This window comes from Balaenoptera borealis (genome assembly GCF_965194805.1).
Source record: "Balaenoptera borealis genome assembly, chromosome: 9".
NCBI lineage: Eukaryota > Metazoa > Chordata > Mammalia > Artiodactyla > Balaenopteridae > Balaenoptera > Balaenoptera borealis.
In genome coordinates this window covers 57572392-57587493 of record NC_138873.1, presented here as the reverse complement: position 1 = coordinate 57587493, position 15102 = coordinate 57572392, and the positions used below count along the sequence as shown (strand labels likewise).

Genomic DNA, 15102 nt, shown 5'->3' with positions numbered 1-15102 from the left:
GCAACAAGAGAGGCCGCGACAGTGAGAGGCCCGCGCACCGCGATGAAGAGTGGCCCCCACTTGCCGCAACTAGAGAAAGCCTTCGCACAGAAATGAAGACCCAACACAGACATAAATAAATAAATAAATAAATAAATAATTTTTTTAAAAAGTGCCTCCTCAAATGGAGAATTTCAGTTTTAGGAGATGTGGATGTTGAAGCAATTTTGTGGCAGAAAATTGGGTGAGACTTGGGAGAGAAAAGGAGCCCCAGGGGAGGTGCAGGGGAGAAATCATGAGGGGAGGATAGTTCTGTTGCTTCTCCTCAATATCACAGTATTGTGCCCCAGGTTCTGAATAAGAAGAAAAAAATGGTAACCCTTAGAAACATACTAGAATTATCCACAGATTTATGAAAGATACATCATCATTCTGGGACAGTCTGCTTGAGTTGTCATTTTAAAAAAACAAAAACATAGACTGGGTGGCTTAAGCAACAGAACTTTATTTCTCACAGTTTTGGAGGCTGGGAAGTCCAATATCAAGGTGCTGGTTTGATTCCTGGTGAAGGCTTTCTTCCTGGTTTGTAGATGGCCATCTTCTTGCTGTGTCCTCACGTGACAAGTGGAGAGAGATTGAGAGAGAAAGAATCTCAGCTTGGGGGGACACAATTCATTCGGTAGCAGACGGTAATTTTTCCTTTTTTTTCTTTTTTTCCTTTTTGTTCATATATTTATTTCTTGGTTAAAGCAGAAGTTAAAAACAGAGATTGATTAGTCCATCACTTGTGGAAGCACCTAACACCACACTGTAGGAAGTGAACTTTTTTCATCTCTCTAACATAGAGATAGATAAAACAATGGTAACCAGCCCTGCATGGTAGAGGGTTTTGCAGTGTTGCCTTAAGACAGGTATAGGAAGATGAGGCAAATAGCCTTAAGCCTTCTCTGTTAGGTAGGAAGCAGGTAAAATATGCTGCGATTGGTTAGGTTCATGGGTGAAGCTAATCCTGAATAACTTTGTCTCCTGGTCTTTTGGCATGTTCCAGGGGAGGGGTTAGGCCTTGATAAGATCTACTCCTCTGTAATACATTGAAAAACTTACAAGATTGCCCACAATTTTGTTGTTGCTGCTTTTTTCCCCTTCATCTCAATATGTCCAGTATACAAATTCTTTTGGTTTTCTTGGATTTCTGGAAGCAGAACTCAACAATGTAGGTCATAAGAGCAGAAAGACGTTGAACTTTTTATGAGGGTCCAGACTCCTCTTCAGTATACTTTATAAGCTGCTACAAAACAAAGACAATTATAAGTTTCTCAATAAGACAATGGGACAGAATATCCTGAAATAACTCCAGCAAGGAAGGAAAAGAAAATGGAAATTAATTGTAGAGTGTTAGTTATTATTCATTGAAAGATATACAGTGTGTTCTTGCTATTCTGTTTAATCCACTATATTAATTTTGGTTAATGTAAAAATATTTATAGGGCTTTCACAGGTCCCCTCATGTCATCAATTCCCTAAACCCATTTCCACATAGTCTTATATTCCTCAGTAGTAAATTTTTTCACACAGAGTATTTCAAGAACACAGTGGGAGTTGGGGAAAGACTACTGTTTTATTCCTGGAGTGTTGCTTTTAAAGTTAGAAGAGGTCCATACTCTGACTTCCTTTCCTGATAATGGGGAAGTATTTGAAGTAATCTACCCAACCTCTTTCATATCATCCGCTCTTATTTCCAAAGGGTGGATAGTCACATATGGATTTGGGGAAGAGGTTTCTCTGGATCACGGTATTGACTGATTTTTCAGGAACATGGCATTCAATCAGTTGAACTAATGCCCCATACAACACCATCCACTTGAGTCAGCATAGATCAGATGATGATATTAAAAACTATGTTCTTCAGTATTACCTGATGTTTTCTTTTGGAGGAGTGACACAGTTCGTTGGGTCTGGTCTTTTCCACATAATACACTACACAGTAGCAGTTTAGAAAAATAGAATACACACTCCATGCCACTTCATTATTCATGATTGTCAAGAACTATGTCGGAGGAGTAAATGGCTTTGTGCCTTCATGTTCTTTCTTAATTCTATCCACCAACCGCTCTTACACCCATCCAGATGTGACGAGGAGTTGCTAATTGAATGGGTAAATTCTTAAACCATAGCCCTGATGAGAAGGGGCAACGTATATAAAAAGTTGATTAACTCAGCTTTATTTACCCTTGCCAAATTCAGCTTTGGATAGGAAATAATAAGCCCAGTTTTGCCTTGAGGTATAATCTGACCATTAACAATAATAAATAAGGAGCATTTCAACTCAGGTACCAGAGTAGCAACAAGCTACCATTCTTTTTGAGAATGTAGAGCAAAAAGCAGTAATCTTATTGGCATCGGCCCAACTTGGAAAGAGATGGTACTTTGATTTTCATTTTCTTTTATTTCTTTGCATTTAAATTCATGTGTTAGCCTAAAATTCTAAGTGTGACTATGAAGTAGAGCTCCTTGCCAACTCTTGCAGGAAATTTACCCCGAGCAAGAAATAAGCTTCTATGGTTTTTAACCACTGAAAGTTAGGATTTCTAGTTATCATGCTGTAATATACTTCTATCCTGACTAATACAGCCTTCTGTGCTGTATATATACCTCTCCTTGCTGTTCAGTTTTCCCTTCACACTGCCCCGTACGTCTCTTAGTTTTATCTTCAGTTATGGGATTAGTCATACTCTCAAAGTCTTTCCCTTTAACTATTAGCAGACGATTTGAGGACTGATTTCCAGTCATCTGGATTTCACTCAGGAATGAGGAGAGTTGTGTCTCTCAGCACTGTCGCAAGGTGACCTAGTTTAGTGCCTTTAGTTTTAACATAAAAGCCAGGTCTTGGTCTCTTTGTATTCAAGCTGAGAGAGCAGGAAGGCACTAGTAAGTGCTTCCTCAACCCTTTATTCTCAACACTGAATTCACATTAGACTTGCCTGGCAAGCTTAAAAAAAATAGCAATGCCCAGCCCTCACCCAAGACCAATTCATGGGGTAGGAGGGGTGGGCAGGCATGGGAATTTAAAAGGCTGGTGCTTCTAAGTGCAGCTAGAGCTGAGAACCCTCTTTTGGGAAGAAAAGGAAGGCTTTTATTATCCTGTAAACTGTCAAGGAAAAACCCCTCTAGTTTTTCTATTCTGAGAAACACTGACTAGACTTTATAATTAATGAATAACATATCTTATATTGTGGTATTCTGGCAGGTGAAAATGACCCATGCCATTTGAACATCACTTTTATAATATTATTTATTATATTATTTACTTACTTGTTTTCTTGGTTAACATCTATTTCCCAGACCAGACTGTAAGTTCTGTGAAATCAAGGACTTCTTTATCCTATTTGCTTTGTAGAAAGTATTGTCTTGTTTCTCCAGAGCTGGGAGCAGTGATCAGCACATAGTTGGTACTCAATAAATACCTGTTGAATAACTGAAGTATCACTGGAAACAAAAGTAAGAGTGGGACTTCCCCGGTGGCGCAGTGGTTGAGAGTCTGCCTGCCAATGCAGGGGACACGGGTTCGAGCCCTGGTCTGGGAAGATCCCACATGCCGCGGAGCAACTAGGCCCGTGAGCCACAGTTACTGAGCTTGCGCGTCTGGAGCCTGTGCTCCGCAACAAGAGAGGCCGCGATAGTGAGAGGCCCGCGCACTGCGATGAAGAGTGGCCCCCGCTTGCCGCAACTAGAGAAAGCCCTCGCACAGAAACGAAGACCCAGCACAGCCATAAATATAAATAAATAAATCAATTAATTAAAAAAAAAAAAGTAAGAGTGAATAGCAATTGTGAGGAAAACTTTATCGAAATATGACCAAGGGTTATATAATAAAACAATACATAGTAAAACATAAATGCTATAATAATAAAAGGTGGTCAAAGAACATGAACAGATAATTTACAGAAGAAATACAAAACTTAACTATGAGAAGACAAAGTTTAATCTCACTGTAAGCAAACACATTCAAATTAACATATTAGTTTTACACAGTTTTTATCTATCAAATTGACAAAGATTACATAAAGGTAATATTCAATGCTGAATAGGGTGCAGTTTGATAAGGACCCTCACACCCCAAATTAGGACAGCCCTTTGGGAAAGCAATTGGGAGCTATGTATAGAGAGCCCTGAGGATGATAATTTCTGTTGACCAAGAAATCTCATTCATAGAATATATCCTGAGGAAATAAACAGCAATAATTTAGTCCAATATTTGTATACAAGAGCATTTATCCTAGCGTTTTTCAAATAGTAGATTGGAAACAGTCTGTTTCTTAAATAGGGGCATTGAACTATATCACAATATATCCTCATATGAAAGACTGTAATAAAATCGTTGAAAATATTAATGATGATAGGAGAAAAGGCTCCCATTATATTAAGGGAAATGGTTATAATAAAATGCCAGGCATCTTGCTTTTAAATATGTAAATTTGTAAAGCGTTGCTGGGTGGTTAGTTTGATTTGTAATTATTTTTTATAGTTTGTTGCTTTGTATTTTCAAAACTGTGTATCTGATTATACCTTGTATAACCTGACCATTAACAATAACAGTTTATGTAAAGTACGTTCCATACGTGAATTACTACTCTAAGCACTTTCCTTGTAAACCTATGAAGTAAGTATGATTATTTTCCCCATTTACAAGTGGGGACATGTAGGCAAGAAGTGATTAGGCAATTTGCCCAAGGTCACCCAACTCATAAGCTTAAGAGCTCATACTCCTACACTATTAGAAAAGTCAACATAGGAAATAGTTTTTGGTTCTGAGGAAGTATGTGTTAGATACCACACTGGACAGAGCCCACCCAAAGTCTGGAAGAATTGGAGTTCTGTGGCAGTAGAGGGCTTTTAAGATCAAGTCTGATCTTCTGCTTTTTTGATGAATAAAAATTTACATTTGCTTTCTCTAAAAAGCATTTTATATATTATCCTGCTTCAAAAGAGAAGCCTGGAGAGGTGATGTGATCAGTGACCCTGTCAGGGCGAGGAGACTCAATTCATTCCTTCTGACCACTTTCCCCTGCCACTGCTAACCACCGGCCATCAGCTTCCTGACAACCTGTTATGGCTGAGGCTGCTTCTTCTATCCCAGGGAAGACACCTTGGGAAATAGCCCATGTGTTCTTCAGTGAAGCCTAAACCAAGAGCACTGGTGTGACTCCCTAACTCTGACTGCTCAGAACAAGAATACGGAAGAGCAACCTCAGTTCATGGAGTGTATGTTTCTGCTGGAGGTGAGAGATCTCCCCTTTGCTAGCATGCCCAGGGGAAGGCAGAGGACTCTGCTGTTATCTCTGTTATCTCTCCACATTTCTTCTGTGAGGAGCATCAGAGAAAACTTTGGTAGAAGAGAAGGGGGCTGGGGAGAATTAAATCATACTTCTCAGGGGCGGGGGAATGGGCAGACTAGAGTTGCTCATCACTCTGTATCACTCTGCTCATACAGAGATTGTATGAAGTGTCATGTAGCATTTTTACATCTGGTCTTCCAGAGATTGTCACTCAAGGATTTTGCCAAGCAGCAGGGTAGATGTCCAAATCCACTCTTAAACCATCACCTCAGTCCTGCCCTTTGTCCTAACTCTCAGTGCAAATAAATGACTGTATAAGTCTAAACTTAAAATGTGATGGTGCTAAGATTTGCTGGCTTTAGGTATTTATGAAATTTCTATTTAGGTATCATTTTGTTCTTCCTTCCTTAAACAAAATTGTTTTTGATATTTTAATTTAAAAACATATCACAAGGAGCTTCTCCCAAGGTGGTGGTGAGATTTTCTTCATAGTAGCTTCAGTTAATAAAGCATTTTAGGATAATGAAGGGTGAAAATCACAGTATAAATGTAAAAATTCTTATATTAATGAAGCATAACATATTACTGGACCCTTCATGGAATTTTCCATTGCCAAATCAAGGCTTGCTATTCTGCACCTGAGCACCACAATCCCTAGAGTTCCATGGCATGTTGGCATGTTTTAATAATAAGAGAAATGTCCCATTTTGTTTTATAAAACCTATTTTCCCTTTCTGATGGTCTTTTTTTTCATACTAGCTTTTAGTATGGCCTCAAAGATTCATACTTTCAAATATAAATTCCCTTAAGACATATCTTTTTCAGTCGTGTGGGTTGAAGCAGGGTAGGGGGTTGCTATTATCTGAGAAATAGATTAGTATGTCTTGCCAGAAAATCATCATTGGAAGATGTGTAATGAGATATTTCATGGGTTTATGATCCAAACCATGACATCTACAGCACAGACTTCATGATATTTTGAGACTATATATATATATATATATATATATATATATATATACACACACACACACACACACATACATGCATATACATATAGGCAATCCTTGTCTTTTCTGATCTCAGTCATGGGCTGACATGTTGAGCAATATATATTGGAGACCCTGTTAGGAAAGGCGATGATTCCCTACTGCCTTCATTTATCCTTCTCTCAGAATTAATTTCTCCCTACTGTGTTCTCTCAGCAGACTTTGTGTGTGGCCCTCTGTCTTCGTTTTTTTGGTAATTGCCTACAACTTTCTTATTCATAAAATCATTTCCATACCTGACACATTGTTGGGGCTCAGATGGATTGGGTGAATGAATTTGATTGCATTGATCGGATCAATCCATTAAAGCCAAGTTGTTATTTCAGTTTATTTTATGAATGAAAAGTAGTGATTTTGGCTTATTCTATGATTTTTATCAGTTCAGGGAGAAAGTATTTGAATAAATTTTAAATACTAAATTCAGATTTACTATTAAGTGTAAATGTACCTATTAAAATTTTTAAAAGAATCTCAGACCACAAATGTAAAAACTAAAGATTTAAGAAATAAAAGCAGTAAAAAAACCCCACATTTTTGACAAAGAGCCATAAAGCAGGAGGTTATAGTAAAAAAAAGAAACCAAGAAAAACTGAAAACATTAAAAAAAAAAAAAACCCAGACGTGAAACCAAACCTCTCTCCTCCTGCACAATTCATTTCTTTTTTTTTTTTTTAATTTTTAAAAATAATTTTTGTTTGGCTCACAATTCAATTCTTAGATCAAAGAAAATATCAAAACATAAAGAAAATATCAAAACAAAACAATTGTAGAATTTCTAGGAAATAAAGATACTACATTATAAATCATAAGCTCTAGGATATGGCTAAGAATGTATTCAGAGGAAAATACCAAGCATTAAACATTTAACTTATTAAACACAAAACAATAAAAATGAATCCCTTAAATGTCAAACTCAAAAAATTAGGAAAATAAAAATATACTCAAAGAATACAGAGAAAAATAATTGTTAAAATAAAAATATCAATTAACAAATTAGAAAAAAAGGAAAGCAGTGGCATGGATAAATCAAAGAGCTGTCTTCATGAAAAAATCCTGCTGAAAAAGCTAAGCTACTAGATACCTCAACGAAGGAAAAAAAAGGGAAAGCAAAGCATAAATAGGAATGAAAAAAAGCAATATTCTATTAATTGAGGGGAAATACTTCAAATGTTAAGAGATTTCTTTGCACCTTTCCATATTAATGAATTAGGGAAAAGTCCTGGATAAAATAGGTGTTTTTTAAAAATATAAATGATCAAAATTGATCTGAAAAGAAAAGACAATTAAATGAGCAAGTAAGAATGAGATCAATTGGGAGATTTTAAAAAATCTATACCGATTCCTAGCTATCAACAAATAAACCAGCAAAGCAAAGGAAATCAGTAAAAAATTCTTCAGATGCAGAGTGGCTCAGGAGGCCCTACATGACATGAGTCCTCCCATTTCCTGCTCCTCTTACTCTAGCTGACACCTCTCCCACCACACTGGCTTCCTTGCTGCTGCTTTGTCTTTCTGAAACACTCTCACCCTGAAATATCTGTACAATTTATACAAAACAAAGATGTATTTCATATGGGATTAAAATGAATTATTTAATAAATGATAATAGAATAATTATCCTTTTGGGAGGTCAGGTTAATAGTCCCTATCTCACTCCTTATACTAAATACATTTCATGTGGATAAAAACTTAAATGTAAAAATTTAAACCATAAAAGAAATAAAACGTAGGTGCAGAATTGATATTGTTTGTACATACTAGTATAGGCATACCAGTTACATGGAATATATAGCATTATCTCTTATCTATCTATCATCCATCTGTCTCTACCATTTTAGTGCATAAATCTAAACTCAAGTTGGGATAGTGCTAAATATTTTGAGGCTACTCTCCCACCTATTTATGTTGTATATATTTGTATATAAGGAAGGTCTTACTAAGCATGACACAAACCATCTCTATGGCAATATATATATATATCTCACAACCAAACTAGAAAATAAACAACTTAAATAATCCACAAAGTAATAAACCACATTAACTACCCAGTAACTTTAGCAATAATTAAAATGCAAATTAAAATTAGATATTTATCACCTAAAATATTTTCAAGTATTAAAAATATTAATACTTAATGTTGGCAAATGTGAAGTGAAATATGTTCTCATTCATACTGGTGAAAGAGTCATTTGATACCATTTTTTCTAGAGAAATTTGGCTATTATATATACCCTTTGACCCAGAAATTCCATTTCTAGAAAACTCATCTTACAGAAACACACAAGAAAGATCTAAATGCAGGAGTGTTCACTTGTGGGACTTCCCTGGTGGTGCAGTGGTTAAGAATCCGCCTGCCAGTGCAGGCGACATGGGTTCGAGCCCTGGTCCGGGAAGATCCCTCATGCTGCGGAGCAACTAAGCCCGTGCACCACAACTACTGAGCCCACATGCCACAACTACTGAGTCAGTGAGCCACAACTAGCCCACGTACCTGGAGCCCATGCTCTGCAACAAGAGAAGCCACTGCAATGAGAAGCCCGTGCACCGCAACAAAGAGTAGCCTCCACTCGCCGCAACTAGAGAAAGCCCGCGTGCAGCAACGAAGATGCAACACAGCCATAAATTAATTAATTAATTAATTTAAAAATATATATATTAAAAAAAAGAGTGTTCACTTGTAAGAAGGGGAAAAAAAAGGAAAACTTACATATCAGTCTGGTATTAAATAAATATTGATATTTTATAGTATTATAAAATAGTAGGTGCTGTTTTACAAAATGAGATTTATCCACTTGTAATGACATGGGAAGGTTTACAAGATATGTTGTCAGGCCAAAAAGGACACAATATAGTACATAATATAGTGTGTACACAATATATTTGGTATGATTACATTTTTGTAAAAATATACATACATGGCTGTCTGTCTGAACACACAACACACACATTTTAGTATATGCGGAGTAAAAGAAATTAGGAAGCATGTTCATTACCTGTTAATAGTTATAAATTTTGAGGTTTGGGTATTTTCAATTTCTATCTCACATATTTCGTTAACGTTTGCATTTTTTAACAAGGAGAATGAATTTTCTTAAAGCACAAAACAGAGTTTTAAGAAGATTAAAAGGAAGCAGTAAGTGTAAAGACGTTCCTGAAACTTATTTTAGGTGTCATCTAACAGAGATCCAGGACTACAAGTCAGGCTAAAGAATGTATACAGTATCTCTAAACATAGTTTCTGGGAAATAAAAAATGATGGATTATTTCTGGGTAATAGGTCACAAAATGCGCAATGTGATCTCTCTTATATGAGTTCTGAAATATATTGTCTCAGAGGAGATGAACTCCAAGCAGTGTTTTACTTATTAACTTCTGTCAGTGGATATGCTAAAAAAAAAAAAGTGACTCTTTCTAATCTTTGTGATTTTCTTTATTTTATCTTTTGAAATATTTTATTTCTACTAATGTTTGAGAAATGTTCTCAAAGTAAATTGAGCATGAGGAGTTAAAAAAAGGATTTAGTAATACGTCTTTTTGAAATGCTAATCCTTGGAACATTTTTAAAATTTCCAGCTCACATCAGTCTCCTGGTTACGCTGAATAAATTGGAACATTTGCACTTAGCCAGTTAACTTCCTTGAGGAGGAAGCTTAGCAAGGAGCTTTTTTCTTTAAGTATACCCAAGTGACTTCATGCGTTCTAAAAGATCCTGCAATTCAACGTGATTAAAAGCAACATCGTATACTAAAATCTTATTTCTGAAAATAACAGCATGCAATTACTGGAGAAAATACTAACTTTGAGACCAAGACAAGTCTGGACCATATGAAAAAAGTCAAATTGCAGAACTTCTCTCCTTCACGCCTTTGTCTTCCAGAGAAAAGAATAACAGACTCTCTCCAGGAGTAGAGCTGGGAATACAATATATTTATTCAACACTCAACAAAGACTTTAGTACCCATCATGTGCTCAACAGTATTCTAGATGCTAGAGATATAATAGTGAGCAAAACAGACAAAAATACCCTCTTGGAGTTTACACTCTTGGAAATAAAACCACGCCAATACCAATTCCTAAAATCTAAGTTAATTTTAGACAAGTGGGCAGGGGCTAAGTTTGTCCTGTTTCGCTTAGAAATATTCTCCTATTAAAGGTACAGATTAATAAACCTGGAGTTGAGTGAACTTTGAACTACTCTGAAATTAGTTTCTTAAATGTTTTAGAAATAAAACATTAATAATTTATGAACTTAAGTATAATATACAAGAAATGAATTTAATGACAAAGTAGACTCAATATGGGGTTAATTGATATTTTAGTTTTGTTGAATATATTTGAAAATAATTATAAAATTCATGCCTTTAAAATACCCTATATTATTAGAGTATTATACATATAATATTATATATATCTAATAAATATTAGAACTGCTACTCCTCAAATTTTATTGAAGTATTGAGTTTTTAAATTAAGTTTGGAATTTGGAATTCAAAGGTGTTTTGAATAAAGGAATATTTATTTTCTAACATGTCCTTTTTGGCCAATATTCTTCAAATTACTTTATGTAAATATAACTAAATTTCTCAGGCTTTTATGCAGGGGTGGTTAGGGTTTTTTTTTTTTTTTGTAATCAGATTAACACAAGTTAATAGAATACTAAGCTAATAAACAATAAAATCTATTCTGCTGAACTTTAGAACAAAACAGTTTAATTGGGACATTTTCTTACCATTTATTTAACAGCCTCAATTAGACTTAACTCTTTCTAAAATAGATTCATGTCTTTAAGACATTGAACAGTCTAGATGTTTTTCTTTCTTTTCCTTTTTTTTCCCACCAGACGAATTGCTAATGATTATTTGTTGATGGTTGTCTGTAAGTTCAAAGTACTTGACATATATAGACTGGGAAGCATTTAGCTGCACATTTAAGACTTCAAATCATACTACGTTTAAATCTGTTTATACTAAATGCATTCTGAATTTCCTAATGTGCACCGAGAGAAAAAGCTTGCTAAAAATGAATCTGCTTTCCAGGTTTTACAAAAATTGTTTAATCATTCACCTTCAACTATCTCTACAAAATTTGCCTTTCACTTCTGGAGAAAATGTTTATTTGCATGTCTAAAGATTGTTTTTTTCTTTGCTAGGTGAGGGTGCAATTCAAACCACCATTGCAGTCTGTGACTCTGTCAATTTTTTTTTTTTCCCTTCAGGATCTTTGTTCAAGATGAATCACACAGTTCTTATTGGCAACGCCAATTTTGTTGATTTGTCCTAGTTGTTTTCCAGTGGTGTACTGGTTTGCTGCACTTTTAAAGGGGGCTGGGCTTATTTAGAGGATTTGTCTATCCTATGTCAAAAGAGCAGATAAGTGAGCAGCATTAAACACTGCTTTGATGCCAGAATGGTTTCAAGTCAAGTGTATCTTGTTTTATGATGTGATATATGTATATATAATCTGCATCATCACCCATAAAGGGTAACAGAGCATAGAGGAGGTGTTTCAGGATCAAGCGAAGAGTAGAATGTGATTTTTTCACCCCCAAAGAATATGTGGAACAAGGTTTATCACTGCAGGTAAGTGAACTGTGTGAGAAATAGATGAGATATTTCATGTATCTGACAAGCAGTTTGTCTGCAGATAGCCTAACAGAATTAAAATCACCTGTAAGGAAAAGCAAGGCACATTCTATTGAATTATAAGTAGTGTTTTTGAATATATATGTATTTTATATATATATATATATATGTATATAAAGGTACTGTAAGTATGCTGATTATTAGCTGGTGATAAAAATCTACTTCTGCCATTAAATCACAAACTCTAACACTTTGATCTTGTTATGGACTGTATGTTTGTTCCCCCAAAATTCATATGTCAAAGCTCTAACCCCCAATGTAATGCTGTTAGGAGGTGGGGCCCTTGGGAGGTAATTAGGTTTAGATGAGGTCACGAGGGTGGGGAGTCCTCATGATGTGATTAGTGCCCTTATAAGAAGAGACCCAGAGTGCACTCTCTCTCAACCTCTCTCCCTCCCTGTCCCTGTCCCTCTGTCTACAGCAAGAAGGCACCAGTCTGCAAGAAGACAGTTTTCTTTTCCATCTGCTACTTTGGGCATGTAGATACAAGCTTACTGGAAACTACTTTGTTCAGTATCAAAATTACCTCTTCGTCACATACATATTTATTGATTATTATGACGCTATTGCTTTGGAACCTTTTCTTACTAATATGGCATAGAAATAGGATGTTTATGATAGCAAATGTGCTAACTAGTTGCACTTTAAGAGTTTTTTGTGGAATTTTTTTTTTTGTCCTTTAGGTAATTTTTCTATGGTGGAAAATTTTCACTGGCTGTTAACTTATCACTATTAATACTTTTAAACAATTATTATGGCTTACATTGTGCAGAAAAATAATATTCTGCTCCAATATTATAGTGCAGTTTGAAAATCATTGTACTGTCTTTCTTCAATGTTTTCTTTCTTCGGTGTTTTAATAGATCATGGTCTTAAATTTTAATTGTGAGGCAGCATGATATGTTCTGAACAGCAGTAGACTAGAAGAGGTGGTCTCCAACCTTAGCACTACTACCACCTACTGTGTGACCTTAGATAAGACACTCTCCCTCTCTGGAACCCAGTTTCTGCATAAAGACTTGGACTCTCATCTCCGACACTTTGCTATATCAAAGTCTATGTGAGGTGTTTTGAGATTAATTTGTTTCTAATGGTACATAAAGTGCCAAATTTGCCAAGGATTGACATTTTTTTTTAAATCAAATACAATACAAAGCGAAAGTCTTGTTCATTTCAAACCCTCATTTTCTTTTTTTTAAGTATTTGTTTATTTATTTATTTATGGCTGTGTTGGGTCTTCGTTTCTGTGCAAGGGCTTTCTCTAGTTGTGGCAAGCGGGGGCCACTCTTCATCGCGGTGCGCGGGCCTCTCACTATCGCGGCCTCTCTTGTTGCGGAGCACAGGCTCCAGACGCGCAGGCTCAGTAATTGTGGCTCATGAGCCCAGCTGCTCCGCGGCACGTGGGATCCTCCCAGACCAGGGCTCGAACTCGTGTCCCCTGCATTGGCAGGCAGACTCTCAACCACTGCGCCACCAGGGAAGCTCCGGATTGACATTTTATTTTAGGGTAGCTATCCCTAGAATAATATCATTCACAATAATTTTCATTCCTGTATGCTAATTTTGAGTAGGAGGGAAAAAGGATAGATGTGTAGCTTATGTGCCAGGAATAAACTTGGGAATATTTGTGAGAATTATCTTATTTGTGGATTCAGAAAAAGAGGTTGAGAACTTCAGGGCCTAATTCAGGTGGTCACCAAAGCTCTCTACACCATAACATTCCATGATCCCATTATTCCACTAGAGATGTTCCACAGTCTTCACTCAGGAACCAAATGGATACAAATATTCTTGGGTTACTTTATCTACCACTGAGAGTTATCACTTTATTTCATTTTATTAATTCAAAAGCAATTTAAGTATTATATGTTTGGAATAATTTGTTCTATTTACAACAGCAATATCTCCACTTATTTGTAACCACAATTTTAAGCAAGCACAAATTCAAATCTCAAAATTAAATATATATATTCTAAGTGTGAACAGTGATAAAAATTGCTGAAAAGAGTCACAGATACAGAGATAAAAAGGCAATAGGAAATGCAATGTAATTATGTATCAAACTGAAGAAAGGAACACTCTTACTGGATGTTAAATGTAATGACTTAAGTCTTAGCAAGGCTAAAGAAGACAGAGACAGAGAAAAATAGGGACAGCAGAAAAAGATGATACTGGAAGTACCTTTGGGTATTAAAATGGTAGTGGGACAACTTGCTGACATGTGATCAGTGGTGAAAGTGTCCCCAGATAACAATGAGGAGAGACAGAGAAATACCCATTCAAACACTACAATATTCTGAGGACACTTAGTGTAAGGGCAAGTTAGGTTCTGCATGACTCAGTAACCCTCTAGGGATTCTTAGTGCCAATTTAAGACTAAAGCTCACCAGTTAGAACAGCACAGCATTCTGGAATTATACAGTGTTGGGGAAAGCAATCTTTCATACTTCAAAGAGCAGAAAATAGCAATATATTGCTGCATAGTTCAGTTTGTCAGTTGTTCATAAATTTTTGATTCATCAAGAAAATTTAAAAATATTTTGAGAAACTTCTATTTTATAAAGTAGAGAGCTAAGTATATTTTTAAAAGCCTTTATTGACAAAAAGAACACTTTTTGTGGAGTCTGAAGATTCTGATATTGTGTCTTCCACTTACAAGATAAGTGACTTTGAAAGTCATTTAACTTCTTTGAGCTTTCATTTTTTTCCCTCTGTTCAGTGAAAATACTTGTTTTACAAACCTTGCAGAGTGAAGGAGGAGAGGGTTCAAATCTAATTGAATAATGCATGCTCTTTGAGTAACTGAAATGTATAAAGTATATTTGTAAGATTATGTTATTAAAAAATTTTAAGGTTTGAAAGTATAGTTTAAAAGATGGGCAATCCTCCCTTTTTCCAAAGTTTCTCATGCCTGGTAAATAAAGCATGACTGCAGAATAAATCAGTTACTATTGATTTCAGGGACTAGAATTCTTCAGAGGAAAAAGGAACCAAGTAAGTAAACAACAGTGGGATGACTTTATTTACATATTGGGAATGGAATTTGACTTGTGTTGTGATTAGTTAAACTTGATGAAATTTCTGTTTTATACATAT

At 35.7% G+C, this 15102-nt stretch overlaps 2 long non-coding RNA genes across 4 annotated transcripts in view; one reads left to right on the top strand and one right to left on the bottom strand.

The window, feature by feature from the left end:
• The window catches only part of LOC309634845, a 354268-nt gene that overhangs the window by 219357 nt on the left and 119809 nt on the right, over nucleotides 1-15102 (bottom strand). The gene's annotated exons all lie outside the window — the stretch shown is intronic.
• LOC309634816 overlaps nucleotides 1-15102 on the top strand; it is a 385422-nt gene that overhangs the window by 366416 nt on the left and 3904 nt on the right. For 2 of the 3 annotated variants that reach the window (XR_014248434.1, XR_014248435.1), the window contains one exon: nucleotides 14968-15000. This is a non-coding gene — a long non-coding RNA (uncharacterized lncRNA). Of the gene's footprint in view, nucleotides 1-11579; nucleotides 12744-14967; nucleotides 15001-15102 lie in introns of those variants that run through there. The other variant, XR_014248436.1, reaches the window with a different exon arrangement.